At 45.4% G+C, this 18,875-nt stretch overlaps 1 protein-coding gene across 1 annotated transcript in view; it reads right to left on the reverse strand.

The window, feature by feature from the left end:
• The window catches only part of LOC141578209 (uncharacterized), a 56,443-nt gene that overhangs the window by 11,735 nt on the left and 25,833 nt on the right, over positions 1-18,875 (reverse strand). Inside the window, exon 17 of the mRNA XM_074367790.1 lies at positions 6,303-6,387. The gene's annotated coding sequence lies outside the window, so the exon portion shown is untranslated. The remainder of the gene's footprint in view (positions 1-6,302; positions 6,388-18,875) is intronic.

Raw genomic sequence — 18,875 nt, forward strand, 5'->3', positions numbered from 1 at the left:
ACTTCCAAGGACTTCATCATTTTCTGATTGGTGGACTTGGCCTCTGACTGGCCTACTCTGAGAGCTCCCAGCCTCACATCCGGGGGTGGGAGAGGACCCTGCTGTTCGGGGAAATCAGTGCGGAAGGCGGAAATCTTCCACCCAGGTCCACACGGGTAGAAGTGCCACAACGTGCTCAGAAAATATAACGTCAGCAACACTGGGCTCCCATGGACTGATGTCACATTAACCAAACTCATGAGAGACTGATGCAAAGAAACCAGAAATTGAATTTATTAATGTAACAGGAGATGTGAAACTACGAACCAGACTGAAATATCAGAGTTCAACTATGAGTACAGATTCTCCTCAACGGCCCAATCACGGGCAGGCAGTCACATGGTAACCATGGACAGAAGCAGAGCAGGAAGGGTTTCTAGATTAACTCAATGGACTAAATTTCTGTTATACGAACAGATCTGCTGCCCAGAAGACATTTAACGCCAATCACGGTGCACTGTCCGTGGACAGTGGCTGAGACACGTCTGTGAGCACCTGTGTAACTCTCCTTCCCCTGTCCTTTCTGGGCTAAGTGATGCACAGAGGTACAGAGATCCAGGGATGCAGATACCTCTAAACACCCAAAGCCCATCCCTGGGAGCCTGGAAACCAGACAGCCAGGGTTTAAATACCAGCTCTGCCACTTACTAGCTCTGTGACCTTGGCCAACTTACTTACTCTCTCCGTGCCTCAATTTCCACATTGTAAACCTGGGATAACAATGAAATCTCCCTTACTCACTTGTTGTGAAGATTGAAGGATTCATTTCTGTAAAACGCTCAGAAAAGAATGTAGCACGTGTTTGGTGCTCAACAAATGTGAATTTAATAAGAAAGTGATTTACAAGTCTCCCTACTAATCATCTTCTGTGTTTCATGGCTAGTCTGAGTCCCAAAGGAAATCCTTATTTCCCCTCTTATCAACTCTTGGGGAGCACACTTCTCTTGCATCCCACCACCTGTTTAAACTGAGAGAAGGGATGCCTCCTCCACACTCCTCTGGTCCATGGAGAGTCCTTCCCCCTTCACACTCCTGACCCCTGGCCAACGGCTAGCACTCTTCCCAATAACAGATTGAGGTGTGAGTCCGGAGAGACAAGCAGGGCATATGAAACCTTCCCTTTCCCTCCAGTGTTGGCCACCCTTCGGAAGCACCCGGGATGCTCAGCTCCATGGCAGGGCAGCCCTGTGCAGGATGGGGCAGATCATCTTAAGGGAAGGCTCGCTGTGTCCCAGAGCTAACTGGGGCTGCGTGAGTCTATAATTCTGGGACACAGTATCATGACACGCATTTTCCAACAGCCCTGAATTTTATGGAGAACGTGGCTTCATCAGTAATAAAGGAGACATTTATCGCCTGTCTGTTCTTCTGTGTCATCTCTCAGTTGGCTGCTGTAGAAAACATGTGTATAAGTATTGGGTCCACTTAAGCCCCAATATATATGAAGTACCAAAAAATTCTGTGGCTTAACATTGGTTCAGGGCGACTGTGTAACGGTCCTGACTTTGCTGATGCTAAATAATGGGTATAGGAACTATGGAACCTCCTCAAATATCTTTCATCATAAAACCAGCTTTTCTTATTTTCCTGTTTCTTAGTAATTGCCAAAGACTGTAAAATGATGGCTTCATACAAAACAGGAGCTAAACTTTATGAGCCCTTTGACATTCCCACTGTGCTAAACAAATTACATAATTTCTAATTCTCACAATTCTGCAAAGCATATACGAGCATCCCCATCTCACAGACGAGGGAGAAACTCAGAACAAACTGACTCAGGCTCACGTGGCTCAGTGGCAGCGCGTGCATGCAAACACAAGTCAAATCACTACACCCCTTCTTCTATGTACAAAATCACCTCCCACCAAATGACACACAGCGGCTGGGTCAATACTCAGGGAACTCAGTACACTTTTCAGCTTTAAGGTGCTCAAGAGGCCGCTTCTAGCTGCTTTATAAAATCCCGGCTCACTGGTTGCTAACACCGGAATAAAAGACCGATTTTGCCATTGTTTGCACAGCAAGTCTGAAATGTTCACAGCGAGGTGACAGAATAAAACAAAGATATAAGCAGAATAATTTTTCCAGGTAGACAGACATAATGGACATTGTGCTATTCTGAAGCACTAAGCAAAGGAATCAAAGCAAAAAAATAATTGTTAAGCCTTTTACAAACAGGAAAATTAAGACTGTATGAAGGTGCAACAGCGCCTCCTATGGCTAAAAAGACCTTCCAGGTTGCCGGGAAAGATGCAACACAAAAATTGCCTGTTGAATCAGAAACAAGAATCAGATAACTAAAAGCTTATGTAGCACATACTGCAGTTTGCTTCGGGGAAGGGAGGGGTATTCAGTATTTAATCTGACATTGCTAATACTCTTGAATATAAACAAAAGACACAGGCTCATGGAAACTCATCCTAGAAGAGGAAAGAATCCAGTCCAGCCACTTCATTTTACAGGAGGGGAGACTGAGATCTGGGATCTGTCCTTCCGGCAATCAGCAGCAAAGCTCTCTCTCCTAGGCCTCATGTCATGCACTGTAGCAAAAACCAACAGATCTGTACTAGACCTCTATTCATAAAAGTCACGTCTGTATTTTTCCAACAGTAGGTAATCTAAGTATCTTGTAAAATACTTCTCAAAGTGCCAGGAAATCATACAGGTGTATTGAAATACAAAAACATTTATTTGCACATTAAAACAGCATGAGCTTTATTCTATTAAAAAAAGTGACATGTCAAATCAATGTTTTGATATTTTAAAACCTATTAAGCATGCAGAAAAATAAATCAAAATTTCTTTAATCACAAAAGAAAGAAGCTTATTCCCTTAAAATGTTCAATGTGGATTTTTCTACACTTAATAGTTCTGGTCAGATTTCTACGAATTTAAATGTCTGAGTGGATGGTTACACGGCAACATGAATTCTGAGTTGTAACAACACACATTCTGTGTAAATAATCTTCAAGGCCGTCTGCTTAAGGTGATTTAACTAGTCCCTGTCTCACTAGAATGATACAGATTTCATTAAACCTTCATACTGCACACACACACAAAACACTGAATTCTTGTTACTTTAAGCCATATTCATATATTCATATATATGCATATTGAATATGCATCAGAAACAAGCCACCCTCTTTAGTATTCAGAGTTAATCCTTCTAAACTATCTGTCCTTGTGACAGCATATTTTTACTAAGCAGCTCTTGGGTGCTTCGTATACAAGGCATCTACATCTCACAGTCAAACAAGGTAAACGGCATCACTCAAATTTCACAAATGAGGAAATGTACTTAAGCCATGAAAACAACTTACATATTCATCATCAGGAAAGAAAAGAGTAAAGATTTTACTTACAATATTCACTGACAAAACTTTCCTCCATACTAAGACTACATAGAACAAATTCAGTCTTTGTAAATTTTTCTGTCAATAAGCACCACTAGAGAAAAACAAGCAACATCAATAGCAATGGTTGGACTTTCAAAGCCCACTCCTATTTTACACTATAATCATTTTTAATGTTTTGTTTTAGTGTTTATAGGGCACTAAAATAAAAAAAAATAAACTTTTTAATTCATTGCCTGAGAATGCAACATTTGTGAAAATGTACAATTTCAATTTATGCCACTCTGTCTCACATTCTCACTGGTGTCTCTCCTTTGAAGGCTTCATCAAACTGAGACCACTAAAATCGTTCATTTATGGACTCACAGGAGTTCGGGAAACCACTCAACACGGGGCTGATCAGAGGAGCCATTGAGAAAGCATCCTGTGCAGCCTGGGTTCCAGCCCTGAGTCTGCCAGCGCCAGCTGTGTGAGATTTTGGACAAGCTGCCCCATCTCTCAATCCCTCAGCTGCAAAAAAGGAGACACTGATACCTACCCTTAAACACCTGCTATGAGGTAAAACATGAGGAAAGCATTTTAGCCTTAGGGAGGTGTCCACTCAGAGCAAGCTTGGTCATTATGATGATGAGGATTACTTTTAATAAGTTAAGGCAGACAAAAAATTAGAAATCACCATAAAGGAGAAACATTTTACGTCAATTAGCATTTCCTTTTGAATGGATTGCAGAAAGTTTTATAGAATTTTTTAATAAACCAAATTTTGTCCACTAATTATAGATTTACAGGTTCATGGACATGTCTCCAGAAAAAGAATTAGAGGCCTCTAAACTCTGAATACTAAGAAAGAAAAGTTTAAAAAAAATCACGGGGGAGATTATACCTCACTTGATAGAGTATGTGCTCAGCATGCATGAGACCCTCAGTTCAAACACCAGTAACTCCATTTAAAGAATTTTTTTTCGAGAAATGGAGAATTAAATCAAAAAGATGGAGGAATACAGAATTTTTTTAGAGACTCAACTCAGATTAAAATGGGGGAAAAATATCCATTTCTCATAGGAAATCTTGAGAACTATGTAAACCGGATCTGAGTTGTCTAATCTTTTAACATTATTCATGAATTCATATTACCAAGTCTTAAAACTGCCTGATAACCCACAATGGTGATACTGATCATAACAGCTGCCAACACGGATCGAGCTCCGGCTAGGACTGCTCTGTTCGGCCATCTCTTCCCCTGAGGCCTCACCAGCTCAGAGCACTAAATTTTGTCATTCATGAGCATCTCGTTTAAGTCCTCCCTTTGTGCTCCTCAGTCTCCCCTCACCAGCCCCTCTGAGGGAAGCACTGTTATCATCTTCCCCACCCGCAGGTAAGGCCACTGAGGCACAGAGACTAAACCTGCTCCAGGTAACATCGGCATAAAATGACGTCTATATTTCTGCTGTTTTACTATTGACAAAGGAATCTGAGATATCAATTCAAGGGAGACTGTTAAATAATCAAGTCTGTCAGGTCTTCACCTCAAAGAGCAGATACTATAGATTCCTGATGTAGGATGAGGCTGCCGCCACAAACTGACTCAGCTTGAAATTAATATCCAAGATGAAGCAGCGGATACACGTAAATATTCACGATTGTCAACTCCGCTCACGGGTCTGGGCCCTTCACTGCCTGAACGGGGGTGAATCCCCCACCCCTGTCAGGGATGGAAGCGCGGCTCTTCCCAGTGTCACCCAGGCTTCACGGGCTGTTTCCCCCCACAGGCTCTCCTAAACGATTAAAAATCTCTCAAGATTTTTACACCATGAAAAACTGAAAGACATTTCTGCAGATGGAGCACATTCTCAGGCTTAAAAATTTTTTGCTTACACTCAGCAAGGGGTAAAATAACACATGACTCTGCAAAGTCTCTGAGCCTCACCACTCACAGGAGTAGAATGGCCTCAGCACAAGATGACTCTTCACGTATGAGAACAAAATAAAGCCGCCCCCAACCACAGGCACTCCCAGAGACAGCGCTCAGCACTCTTCTGCACACTCACGTTTGTGCAGCCCTCACCACCATCTATTTCCAGAACACTTCATCACCCCAGAAGAACACCCCTGCCACAAGCAGTCACTCCCCAACCCCTCTCCACCCAGCCCCTTGCAACCATCACCTGCTCTCTGCCTCTGCATGTGCCTATTCTGAGCATTTCAGATCACTCAAGTCAACAATATGTGGCCGTTTGTGTCTGCTTCCTTTCACTTAACGTGCTGTTATCAAGGCTCGTCCATGTTGAAGTGGTATGAGCATTTCTCTCTTTTTTTTTTTGAAAGTGTTAAAGTTTATTAGAAGTTGGTAAGTACTATCAAAAAGAGTAGAGAGGAGCATAAGTGATTGGGTTTCAAAGGGAAAAGGGCGGGTTGAGCAGTCAGGGTGGACTTCCCAGAGCAGGTGGCCTTTTTCATATTCCCCTTTATTTATTTTTTCTTTTTTATTCACTCTTACGTCTGAATAATGTTCCACTTCATGGAGATACTACATTCTGTTCATCCATTCAGCAGCTATGTATGGACGAGGTCCAGAAGAATGAGTGTAAGAGGTGAATTGGCAGGGATGGCATTTAAGCAAAGGGCAAGATGTGCTTTCAAAAAAAAAAGAAAAACCAACAGAGGCACAAGGAAATTCAGCGCGTTTCTGAGAAAGTGCATGCTTGCTTCAGCATGACTGCCGTGCAGGGCTTGGGGGGTGGGGATTGACAGTAGACACAATGAGGGAGTAACCTGAGAATATTCCCCATGCAAGCAGCTCAGCCAATTCTCCTCCTTCATCCTGTATTTTAGAGCCATTTTTGATAGGTTTTCTATTTCAAGTAACAGTACTTAGTTACACATCTGATCATCTGCTTCAGATCACCTTACCTCCAAGTCACAGAAAGTCATTCACTGACTGGAGCAGCTCCAAGACATAACGGTGATGGACCAAGGAGTCCTGAAGCATCTCGGCCTGCAGGCACAAACCCCCACATGTTCCATGGTGATGTCCGGAAAGTAAAATGCATGGAAATATCTCACTGCTTGTGCACGATATCTGCCCCCATATTGCCCCAAAATCATGCTGGCAAAGCACTACTGAGCCCTCTCATTACAAAAAAAAAAAAAAAAAGATAGAGAGAGAGAGAACAGAAAAGAAAAGAATAAAGCTAAGAAGGCATATTTAGGGTATTCCATTGAAAACAAGCAAGCATCAATGCCAGTATCTCAGCTGGAATTGTCCTGTCTTCAAAAACCACTGCACAGTTACATTGCAAACGTGATAGACATATATGAATTCCACGTAGATGATATTACAGTAGGATTTTTCTTTTCAAAATTTCCAGTTGCAACATTAACACAAGAGAGTTTATGTTTCAGCTTTAAAAAAATCAATTACATTCCACTTTCTTAATTTTGAACCTATTATTATTTTATAAAGGGTGCTATGCTGCAAATTATAAATCAACTGTTTGGCTTCTGCCAACAAGAACTTTATGACTTCACTATTTCAGAGCAAGATTTAATGAAGCTTTGAAAAGTGGGGCCTGGGGCGCTCACTAACAGCTCTTTAAATACTGACAAGGATGTGCTATTTAAGTAATGCAAAGGCTCTAACTGTACATTAACTCAGAAACCAAAGAAACTACACCAAAGCCTTACTTTAACATTTTTAAATTTTGCTATTCTTTTGAATATTAAATTTCTTAAAAGATAAGATTTTTTTTTGAGAAAGACAGCAGCTGTATTAAATTTCCTCTCACCAAGAAAGCAATCTTTATCAAGAATAAATACCCCTATGGAAATCCAAAAGATGGGACGTTTCTAGCTAAGTGAACATGCAGATCTCAACACAAGCCTAAATCCTATCAGATCTCACCCGAACTAGCTCAACAAAGTCCTGGACTACCCTGAAACTCAGCTCTTCTGTTCCAAATGTTGGCTGAGCTAAGATCATCACACAAGGCAGGGAAGAAGAGAAAAGTCCACCTGGCTGCATCCGTTTTCTTCCAGCCACAAGGTGCCGTTAGGGGGTCCCCATTAATAAGCCCTCCCCATGAGGAAATCCGGCATCCACACTGCCCCTGCCGTCCCCAAGCAGCCCCGACGCCCCTCTCCCACTGGTGGCCCCCCAGCCTGTCAATGGTCTTCTAATGACCCTCCCAGTTGACGGCACTCTCCCCCTCTTCCCCGCTTCACACACACACACACACACACACACAGCCAGGACAGCCTTCCCAAAGCACAAATTTGATTACATCACCCCCACTTCAAACCCTTCAGAGGCTCCCTGGTAGAGTTCTAGCCCCACCCCCGACCCTGCTCGCCCAGCTTCACCACAGTACCCAGGTCCCCAATGACTTCAGGTGCCCCCGACCTGCTGCTACTTCCCACTTGCCTCCAGGCTCATTTTGACAGTTTGTCAAGGAAGCCTTCCTTCCCTCGAACCTCTGCACTTTGGGTTAGGTGCCCCTGCTGTGTTCCTAGAACATTCTACGCTAAGAAAACTTCTGAAACTGCTAAGCTCTCAAGAAGCAATACATTTTGTTTACTACTGTGAGTCCACCCTCTCTCCCCTGGACACTCAGAATTGCATGTGTTATGAATAAATGAATGAAGGGGTGGGTCTCAAAGGGACGGGCAGAGCTGCTCTCGCCCACCCCGACCCCTTCTTTCTGGAGAACATCAGAAACAAAACCAGGAGTACCTCTCCTGAGGGTCACTTTCTGCTGACACACTTCACTGCCTCTTCTGTGTCAGTTCTAGTAAAAAACCAAGCTCCTCCAAAACCCTCCATCCCTAGGCCCACTCCAGGGGTCCTCCCAAGCAGGGGCACCCTCCACCCTGGACCACACAGTGCACTCTCCCCGAGTCCCCACCCCACAAGCCTCCAGGCCTCTACCCGGGCTGCTCCTGCCACCTGAGTCACCCTCTTGATTCCTTCTCCTGGCTGACTCTTACTCTGTCCTCATAACTGAATGTAGAGCCCATTTCTTCAAGGAAGCCCTCTCCGATGATGTCCTTTAGCTATTGGCTGGGCTCCCTCTACAGCAGGACTGCTTGGCGACCAACTGGTGTTTGTCCACCTGCTCCTCGGAGACCATGACCTCTTGGATGCCATGTGGGAAAAAGGAGTGAGACATCAAGAGGGGTGGGAAGAGCAAAAAGCAAAATCACAGCCCAAGTCCCAGATTCAAGGATTCTGTCTCAGAAGAAAAGAATAAAATGTTTCATACGTATGTCATTTGGCTATGAGTTTTGTGGCTCATGGAAAGCAACAGGTTGGTGTTCTAGTCTAAAATCCAAGTTACATGCAAAGAAATGTACATATTCATATCCAAAGGAAACCAGAGCTGCTCAACAACAGTTTGCAGTTAAAATCAAAGGAATTTTGATAAAGGCAATCTCTCTCTCTCTCTCTTTTTTTTTTTTTTTGTATCATATAGTTGTAGAAGTAATTGTATAACTAAGCGATGGCTACAGCCTATGATTCTGCACTGGAGTGTTTGCGGCTGAGGAAGCCCAGATTACATGCACTGTGTAAATACAATCACACCAACACACTGACAGGCGCCCTAGTGGCTGAGCTGAAGTTCCAAAGCAGACAACCTTACGTTGCAAGACAGCTCTCATTAGAAAGTAAGGAATGCAATATTCTGTATTCAATTACATACGTTATATGGGCCATTAAGCGATAGTGCATCTTGTCTAATGAAACCCCAAAATAAATTGTTAACGTCGATTTTCTCCATTTGACACTTTGCTAAATTTGGATATCAAACCCTCACTACATATGGTAAGCTCAGATCTACGCTGCAGCAGGTTACATCCCGTGGAAGAAAGCCTATCAAGGGAGAACTGGAGAGTTTCCCTTCAGAAGCTGCTAAGTCTGGTTTTGCACCTGTAATTCATTTGCAACCACGTCAGCGTCAAAGGAGTAAGACCTTACCTCTGTGGGGCGAAAATCACTGCGGTGCTTCTGAACCATTAAAGAACACTGAGCTTTGTGAAACAGTCCTGAGGCACTTAAATCGTACTTTTTGTGAAAGGCTCCAAAACTGACCCAATTCACCAATCCAGGTACAACAGGGAAGTACCGGAATTAGTAGATAGAACATGCCCTTGAAGTCTGACAAGGCCCTGCTTGAATCCTGCTACAGCATTGACTAGCCGCTAAACGGACCAATCCCTTAACCCCTCTGAGAAGGCTTCCCAATCTGCAAAAGGGGGCTGCCACCGCCCACCTGGGAGACATGGATGTGAATGCAACACGCAAGTAGTGCGGCCGACTGGTACCTGACACGAGGCCTGGCTAGTTTCCCTCCGCTGCCCTTCTCCCCCTTTAAACTTGCATTGTTCCCCCTGGTAAGGGTCAAGCCCCCGGACTTGACTGCCCGAATCTTCTGTGTATCCCCGGATACATGCCTTACCTTTAGGAGGCCAGAAAAAGATCTCCTCCAACGTCACTATCAATGTTCTTAAGAGTCTGGGTTTTTTTAACTCTACTTTGCAGGGAGACTATTCCAGAACTGTCCAACCACCATTTTCCACTTTGGCTCCTCTCCCAGCGCCCGTCCCTTCTCACCTCAAATCTTCTGTCTGCTGGCCTTTTGTTCGTGGGAAAGAGAGTCCGCTAGGGTGGAGACTCCCTAGGACTCTGTCCCTCCCTCACAGGTGAGTGTGACTACCTTCTCCCCACTCCCCACTCCGACTCCAGCTTCCAAGGAGGTTCCCCTCCCGAACCATGCAGCCTCTGCATCATCCCAAGGCGCGCACGCGTGGCCACAACCCTCCCTTCAGATTTCTTCCTGGGTGGCCCTGCCCACCCCCAGGACCCTTAAGGATAAACGCCATTGCTCTGAAAATCCAAAACGCCACTGACTGACACACCAAAGCTGCATGGTCTGGGCTTTCCTCCAACCCAGGCACAGCCCTGCGCCGCCTAAGCCTCAGTCTGCACCTCTCGAGATGAGCTCATCCACCTGCACGGCTGTGAACACCAGCTAAGAATGACGACTCCCAACGTGTATCTGTGGTCCGGCTCCTTCACCTGAGCCCCAGGGCCATAGACCCGAGTGCCTCTTTGAAGTCCTAAATTGGATGACAAATGGAATCTTAAAAATGCCTCATGTCCACCATTTACTCTAGAGTTCGATTCCTGGCAGGTACCTCCCAGGCTCCCGATTTTAGTAACAGACCCAGAACCCACCTAGGTGTTTGAGATCACATTCAATTTCCCCTGTTCCTCCCCCCGGTCCTGCCCTGGAATCAGTCCTGTCATTTCTATCGCTAAGCCAGTCTCAAGTCTGGTTCTGCAAGGACCACGGGTGGAACCCCACAAGCTCATAACAAGGTGCAGTGCGTCACAGTCTTCCGAAGAGAGCTCCCTGGAGAGGGAGGCATCTCCTGCCGTTGGTCACCTCAGAAGTCACTGGATTCTCACAAAGGAGGCCCAGGAGAAGGGACTCAAGTTTCTCCTGTGGTCTGAACTTTGAAGGGCCCGAGGTTTGGGGCAGTTTCTAGTTAGCAGACACACCTGCCAGTGAGCAGATGAGGATGGGGGAACCCAGGCAAGGCTGTTCTCACTCCAACCCCTGGGCTATCGGGAGCCACGGGAAAGGCCTATGTCCAAGGCACAGCCCAGCCTTCACAGATCCCAGCCTGCATTTTCCAACCCAGATAGCCTAGACCCCTACTTGCTACTCTTACTTCTGTTCTGTTCCCCCCCAGAATGTGATGGACTCTTTCAGAATGTCTGGCCTGTCTCAAGCGAGACCAAGTCAGTGAAGGATGAAGTGTCCACAATTTGACCAGGGCATGAAAGGAGAAAAAATGTCTCATGGCCAGCATGACGGTGGTGGCCAAACCCTTTCCCCGGGTGAGATGAACCAGGGTGTGGGTGAGAATGCAAGGTCACTTCACGGCTGACTGGGGTGTTGGAGGCTCACTACCGCAAACTAACGGCACGGCCGTCAGTGGTGGACGTCAGCTGCAACAGACACGGAGTCAGCTATTTACTACCAACATGGGTTAATAGTAAAGGCTGGTACAGGGAGGCCTGCATGGCTGCTGAGGCAAACCACAGACCCGGCTCTGAATGCCCACTGGCTGGAGCAGAGAGGAAGCTACGGTCCCCTTTAGCGGTCCCTGTGTCCACCAGATCCAAGTGAGCCAGCTACTTAGGAGAAGGCCATGTTGTTCTGATACTCAGAAAAACCAGCCTCGTAAAGGGAAAATAAGAGTGGCATGGAGTTTAGACCTGCTCCTGCCTCTCTATGAAGGCAAAGTATAGTAAATGGCACGGGGAAGGTGAATGCAAAAACAAAAAACAAAAAACATAAAACCGGTGACTGCTTCCTCCAACAGCATCCCCTGCAGCTGCTCATCTCCGAGCCTGCCACTTTCTCACCAGTGACCACCGGCCAGGAATCTCCGTCACGCACGTCACACAGCGACAGCCCGGAACCGCGTGCTAAGCACTTTTGTGTGAAAGTCAGAATAAAGGAAGATGCTGCAGATTTTGACTTTCAAAGTTTAAATACTCCATGAAAAAATCCCTCAGCAGCCGCCTAATTCAATTCGCATCTCGCTTCTTCAAAACAATCAAACAAATTTAGTAAGGACGCATTTGTCACCAAATATAAGGAGGACCAAACTGGTTCCTCAAAGCAAAGATTTTAACAGGTATCAAACACCAGTGGGTGATGTGCTAACAAAGCAAAAATTCCAAAAAACTAGAAAATAAAAAGATGACTAGGATAATATATGGATCAAGGCAACTGTTAAGGTTTTTGCTTTTTAAAACGATGGGGACAGCACGGAGGACAATCTGGCTATTTCCAATGCAGGGTGTGCACAGTCCACTTTTCAGACGCAACAACATGCTCACAGGGCAGTACAAGATAGAAAGGGGAATAGGAAAAGGAAAAGAGGAACAGCGAAAATTAGAAACACATGAGAACAAAAATAACTGACAGCAATTACAAGAATTTACGTGAGTTTGGTGAAGACAGGGACGAGGGGACGGTGAGACCCACCCTCACCTATTGTTCCAGGGAAGGCAGGGGCCTAAGGCGAGGAGCGCTGCCGGGGGACCCCAACGTGGTCAGCGCCCCAAACCTAAACTTCACCTAGATGCGTGTAGACAGCTTTTGAGCTACAAAATGTGGTCACATTTCAAGCTGGACAATTTTACTCACTCCCACCAAGAGTAACAGGAGAGAATTAGGCTCTGTTCCTGCACGAAAGCATTGTTTAAAAAAGTAATGACTGTGGAATAGTAAAAGCAACAATGGAGTAAAAGTGACTGGAGGAGAGCGTACTTGACCCGAGCTCACTGGCCGCGTTATCTCACTGACGTTCAGATGCTGGCTGAGCCCTTACGGTACCAAAACAGACAGACCCACCAGGAGGGAGGTTTAATGCGCTGCTGTATTTTGATGCCGAGAGCCATGCCTGGTACACGAGGTTCTGGGTAAACAATGGTGACTGTGTCAACCACTATGGGCTAAGCACACAACCAGCTACTCCGCCAAATCCCAAGGACACACTTCAACAGGCAAAAACAAGCTGGCATACTCTGGTGGGTCTGCAGACTCAGAGCAAAGCAGTTGCTGAGCAAACATGTCACCAGTGCCTCCTGTGACAAAAGAGGAGGCACTGGCCAGGGGGCTGAGGCAGGGCTCCAGGCTTCCACTGCTCACCCAGCATTCTGTGCAGGGGTAGATGGTGGTCCCTGCTTACGTTGCACCGATGCACCTACATTGACTGACACCTGGGGACTGAGCAGGAGGTGACAGGTGACGGGAATGGAGCCAGCCTGGGAGTGGCACGGTGCTGGCAACTGTGCTCTCAGCTTTGCCCAGACCACTACATCTGCCAACTCATCTACAAGAAGCAGAAGGGGAGAAAGCCGTGTAGATCACAGGGCCCTGCGAGGACAAGTACAGGTCATGGCCACGACATGCCTCGCCCCTTCCTTAAGCCATAGAGGTATGTCCAGGTAGGAAGTGAAAATTCATCCAGAGCCCGCCAGGCACCACAAGCAGGTGGGACTCGGGTCCCCTGTGCCTGTCACTCACAGGACTGGTCTGGACTATCTTTTTATCAATTCTCTGGCATCTTCTCCTCCAACTTACCAAAAACCAGAAAGTAGAATCTGATTTTAGACTCACAGATAATCGCAGAACACCTCCTCCACAATGGGCCCGGCAGCACGTGCCAGGTCCTCCGACCGTCACCTGTGGGACCGCCATGAGCCCTCTCCAGAGTCAAGGCCCGAGGCCGTAGGCCGGGGGGACACAGATTCTCACAATCTCCCCAGCAAAGGGGGACCACCTCTCGGCAAAGGCATTTCACCCTCTTTGCCCAAGGGACATCTCGATAGATACACAGGGAAACAGAGCAGAAGATGGGGGGGTAGGCAGCCCAGAAGAGCTCGTCTGAACTTCCAAGGCAAAGTGGGTCCGTTGACTTAATCACAGGGATAAAGTGAGGACGAATCTTTCCCTGCTGTGCCCCATACTCCGTGACACGCCTTTCCCTGCGTAAGGAGCTCATTTGGAAGCCCCTGGCAGTGTTTCTGTTGTCCTTAATTGGCATGGTGGTTGTCAGGCAGGGATAGAGGGCCTGAGTCGTGCAGGTGCTGGACCTGGGAAGCAGGAGACACTGGCTCCACCCCCAGCTCAACCAGCGCCTCATTCTGCACCTCAGGATTCAGCGTGACATCTATAAGCAAAGGGATGAGACTGTCCCAGGAGAGGCTGTCCAACAGGAATGAAATGTGAGCCGTGTAAAGAAAGTTTCCCAGTTGCCACATTTAAAGAGGTAACCCCCCCAAAAAAAACCCTAGAAACTGATTTTAAGAACATATCTTACTTATTCTACAGTATGTAAAATACTATCATTTTGACATGTAATCAATAAAGAAAGTAACAAGATAGTTTACATTCTTTTTACTAGACAAGTCTCAGCGTCTGATGTGCATTTGACCTAGAGCACATCTCAGCTCAGAGCAGCCTCCTCCCCAGCTCTCCTAGCATCAGTGGCTTTGGCTACTCTATTGGACAGCAACTCCAGGGGTCACACCAGGGTAATTGGCTGAAAAGCGGGAGTAAGTGTCCATAATAACCCTAAAAGAATCTCTCTGAAACAAAGGCGGATTCACTTTTAAACGTCTGAAAACCGGCGGGTTGCTCCTCCCTCACGCCTTGGCTACAAGACAGCCCTCCTCCTTGCTGATCCCTTTCTGGATGTAGGGAAGCAACCCTTCATATAGCCAGGGTGGCCGGGCATCCAGGTAGACTTTCCTGCTCTCTGTGTCCAATCCCACAAAGTCCTCCTTCTCAAACAGGATGTAGAGAAGGAGGATCTTATCCCCAGTCTTGTCGGATGCACAGTCCAGCCACTTGGACTTGAGCATGATGAAGAGAGACTCAGTGAAGTCCTCGATCCTCTTCTCCACCACCCTGCAGTCCTCGTAAATTGAAGGCCACGTCGGTGCGCGGCTGCTCGGCCACCTCCCCATGCAGCACAAAGACAAAAAGCCGAGAGTCATAAAGCGTGGTGCCATACACCTCTTCTGCACGTGGAGCTTCTCGAACGTCTTGGCCAAGAGGCAGTCGGTAATGGTGACAAGGCCCACGACCTTGCGGTGGGTCTGGAAGTCGCTCCACCCATTCTCGGGCGCATAGTGGTGACTGTAGTGGATACAGGGTGCCCACTGCCAGCCGCACGGGCTGATCTGCCTCACCAAGGAGATTCGCTTATAGATGCACAACAAATTCTGCTCTGAGATGATCCCCACGGGTTGGACCACCACGGGGAGAGTCTGGTGGTCCTCAGCACACTGCACGTAGTCAGGGATGTTCATGTTGCAGGCCCTGACGAGAGGGAAGAGGAGACCGAGGTACATACTGTGCTGCGGGCTGCGGGCCTCACTGGGTTGCGGTGACCTGGTGTGTACCATTCAGAAGGCAGGGGAAGCCCAAGCAAAGCCGGGGGTACAGTTTGTCCTCAGCGTCTGCACATGGCTACCGCAGCTCGGATCACATTACGCAGCTTTTGGTCTAGGCTTCCGCCCTCTGCAGAAAAGGGTCATTTCTTGTTTTCTGTTTCCAAGCACCTAGCCATGCCCTGATGCAAAGTCAGTGCTCAAAACTGCTGAATAAAGGAATGAATAAAGGAACTGCTTCCACACCCCTCAGCAGGATATAATGCAAAGAAACACAGTAGGATCAAAAGTCCTGGATTTCAACTCCAATTTATTTGAACTCTTAAGCTGCAGAATACTTGATAAGAAAACTTGCTTTGGGGAGGAGGGTACAGTTCAGTGGTAGAGCACATGCTTAGCATGTATGAGGTCCTGGGTTGAATCCTCAGTACCTCATTTTAAAAATAATGAAACAAATAAATAAACCTATTTAATCCCCTCAAAAAATATTTTTTGAATTCCAAATTCAAGAAAAAATAAAACACCTTGCAATTGACACAACATTGTAAACATGAGTATACTTCAATTAAAAAAAAAAATCCTTGCCTTACAAGAATATATCTGGATTATGGAAGTTTACAAGTGTAAAATAACTAGGGTAACACCTGCATAAGAAGAAGTATCTGTACAAATTTACTATCCCTCATTTATGTGCTATATTTCCTTTGGGGGGTATATAACCTCTCAGAGCTAATTTTCTCAGATTAAAAAAAAGAAGGAAACATTACCGGATTCTCCATACTGCTGAAGAATCAGATAAACCTATGATAGCATCTGACCCACAGAGTTTACTCAATAAATGTTTGCTGAATGAATGAATAAACAAGCAAAGTGAATGCTGCTCCCTGCCACAGAGCATCATGATGGTACTGCCTGGAAATCCCAAGCCCACGTTTCACCCGACTCTACACTAACCATGGGTGACCTGGGCAGGCCTGTGTGCTCCTCTTAACCCCAGTTTAATCATGAATAGAAATGAGGGCAATAACACAAACCTCAAAGAGTTAGTGAGTCATTACTGAATTGTATCCCAACTTTGCAAGATGGAACCTTTAAAGAAACTTGGGCAAAAAGTCCGTAGGCCCTCTCCATATTATCTCTTACAACTACATGGGAATCTACAATATATCTCAAAATAAAAAGTCTAATTTGTTAAAGAGGCTATTGAGGTTAAATGAGCTCACTGTCTCAAATAAGGAACACACAGTACAAATAGGTCAATGCCCAGCCCATGAGATACACTCAGTAAACATTCCCACTGAGCCCACTGGTCCCTCCAACTTCAGAGCACGATGATGTGTCCTCATGGCCAGAGGCCCCTGCACCTGAAACTAACAAAGCTAATGGTCCCCACTTTCAAGAGCCCCTGCCACCGCCGTAGGTCTAATTTTGTACTTGTAATTTTTTTTCTTTTTATTAAATAGAAAAACGTAATTGCATAGCCTTCAGGTCACCAAAAGCTGACTACAGAGATCATGATGGCAGCCCTTCTTCGTGAAACAATAAAATGAAAAGCCATTTCCACAAGATCTCTGTGTAAATCTACTAGGGAACTTCATCCTGGACTGAGAGGAAGAGGACTGGGGAGGAGGGGGCAATCTGCGGCACACAGACCCATGGGCCACCTGTCCCACGATGGACTTTAGACCCAACACTCACCCTCAAGGAACTTCAAAATAGACACAGAGTGCTGTGGACAAGATTTTTTTTCTTTTTAAAGAAATCCCTGATTCTCTCGCAGGATTTGTTTCTACCGAGAAATAAATGTCTTATGTGTATAATGTTTCACAAAAGACTTAAACTATTATCACCCCAACTTGACGCATTAAGAAACTGAGGGAGAGAGGTTTATCACGTTGTGCAAGATTAGAGAGAGGCAAAAAAAAAAAAAAAGATTAGAGAGAGGCCACGTCGGACACTGTATATAAACCCAAGCCCCTGTTCCAGTGCTCACACTAGAAAGTGGGATATACTGCCCCTTTACTGCCCTCTCCCTGCAATAAATGTCTGAAGAGTCTTTTCTGTGCCACCTGGAATCACAATCACTTCAATTTTCCACAAAGAGCTATGTCACTCCTTGGAGGATGTGTCAAAATCTACATGTTGAATGGGAGTAGAGATTTGTATTTTCTGTTTCTCAAAGGAAACATGGCTTAAAAGAAACTGAAAAGCACTTTTCTAGTCTAAGTCTTCATTGTGTAGAGAAGGAAACGGAGGCTCAGAAGAGATGAGGAAATGGCCTTATTAACAAATATTGCCTCAGCGCAGCACCAAGCCAGCCTTGGGCACTTCTGGGGGAGGATCTGGAAGGCCCAGGAGAATGACTCTTAGAAAACGGAAAGAGAAGAAGCATACAAGGCCCCGTCTCTACACCACTATAACATGAAGTTCCACCAAATTACCCAGTATGGGTGCAGCCAACATTAAGGTGGGCTAAACAGGTTAAATAAGCCTGGAAGTTTCAACCATAGTGGAAATTCCAACATTTACTATGTTTTTTTCCCAGTTCAAGCATCAGCTCAGTGGGCACTCTGTACCAGGCACTACACGAGTCCTGGAGTTCTCCCAAATACACAACTCTTATATCACGTGTGCAAAACACACACATTCCCACCAGAAGGAAAATGCCCACAGATAAGGTGGAATTACTGAAACTGAAAGCAGCCAACCAGCATATATTACTAGCAAAAACGGTGCTGCTAGAAATAGACTCATGGACATAGAAAGCAAACTGTGGTTAGCAGGCAGGAAAAGGGGGATTAACAGATACACATTAATAAATATAAAATAAATGACAAGGACCTACTATATATCACAGGGAACTATATTCAATTTCTTGTAATGAGTTGTACTAAAAATAATCTAAAACATATGTAGATACATATGCATATGTTTATAACTGAATCTCTGCTGTACTTCTGAAACTAACATTCTAAATTGACTACACTTCAATAAAAAATAATTTTAAAAAATAAGTAAAAATAAAAGCAACGCCATTTAGAAAAAATAAAAGAATACTCTGATCCCCTTAGCTGTAGGTGCTGGAGAAATCTGGTTACAAACACCAAGTCCACCGGGTCACTCCAGCACTGGCTGTCACTCTTTCTGACCATCAGAGAGTCACTTGGCTTCAGTGAGTTTATTTTCTCTTCTGTGAAAGGCTTCAGTTGCAACTAACGATGTATAGAATCTCATCATTCACAAACCCAACAATTAAAGAGGACTTCCCATGGGCCAGGCTCTGGAAATATGAAAATATAGGGTCCGAGATATATTCATGGGTAGAAGAAATTTATGCCATAAAGACATTAATTCTTCTTGCTTTGATAGACAGATTCAATACAATTCTGTTTAGATTTCCTACCAGAGTTTTTATGGGTAACAAGATAATTTATGGTCAGGAACAACCAAGAAACTTCTTTAGAACCAGCACTGGGAAGGGGTGGATAGGTCATTCATTTCCACTGGTC

The sequence above is a fragment of the Camelus bactrianus genome, chromosome 7, assembly GCF_048773025.1.
Source record: "Camelus bactrianus isolate YW-2024 breed Bactrian camel chromosome 7, ASM4877302v1, whole genome shotgun sequence".
Lineage (NCBI taxonomy): Eukaryota > Metazoa > Chordata > Mammalia > Artiodactyla > Camelidae > Camelus > Camelus bactrianus.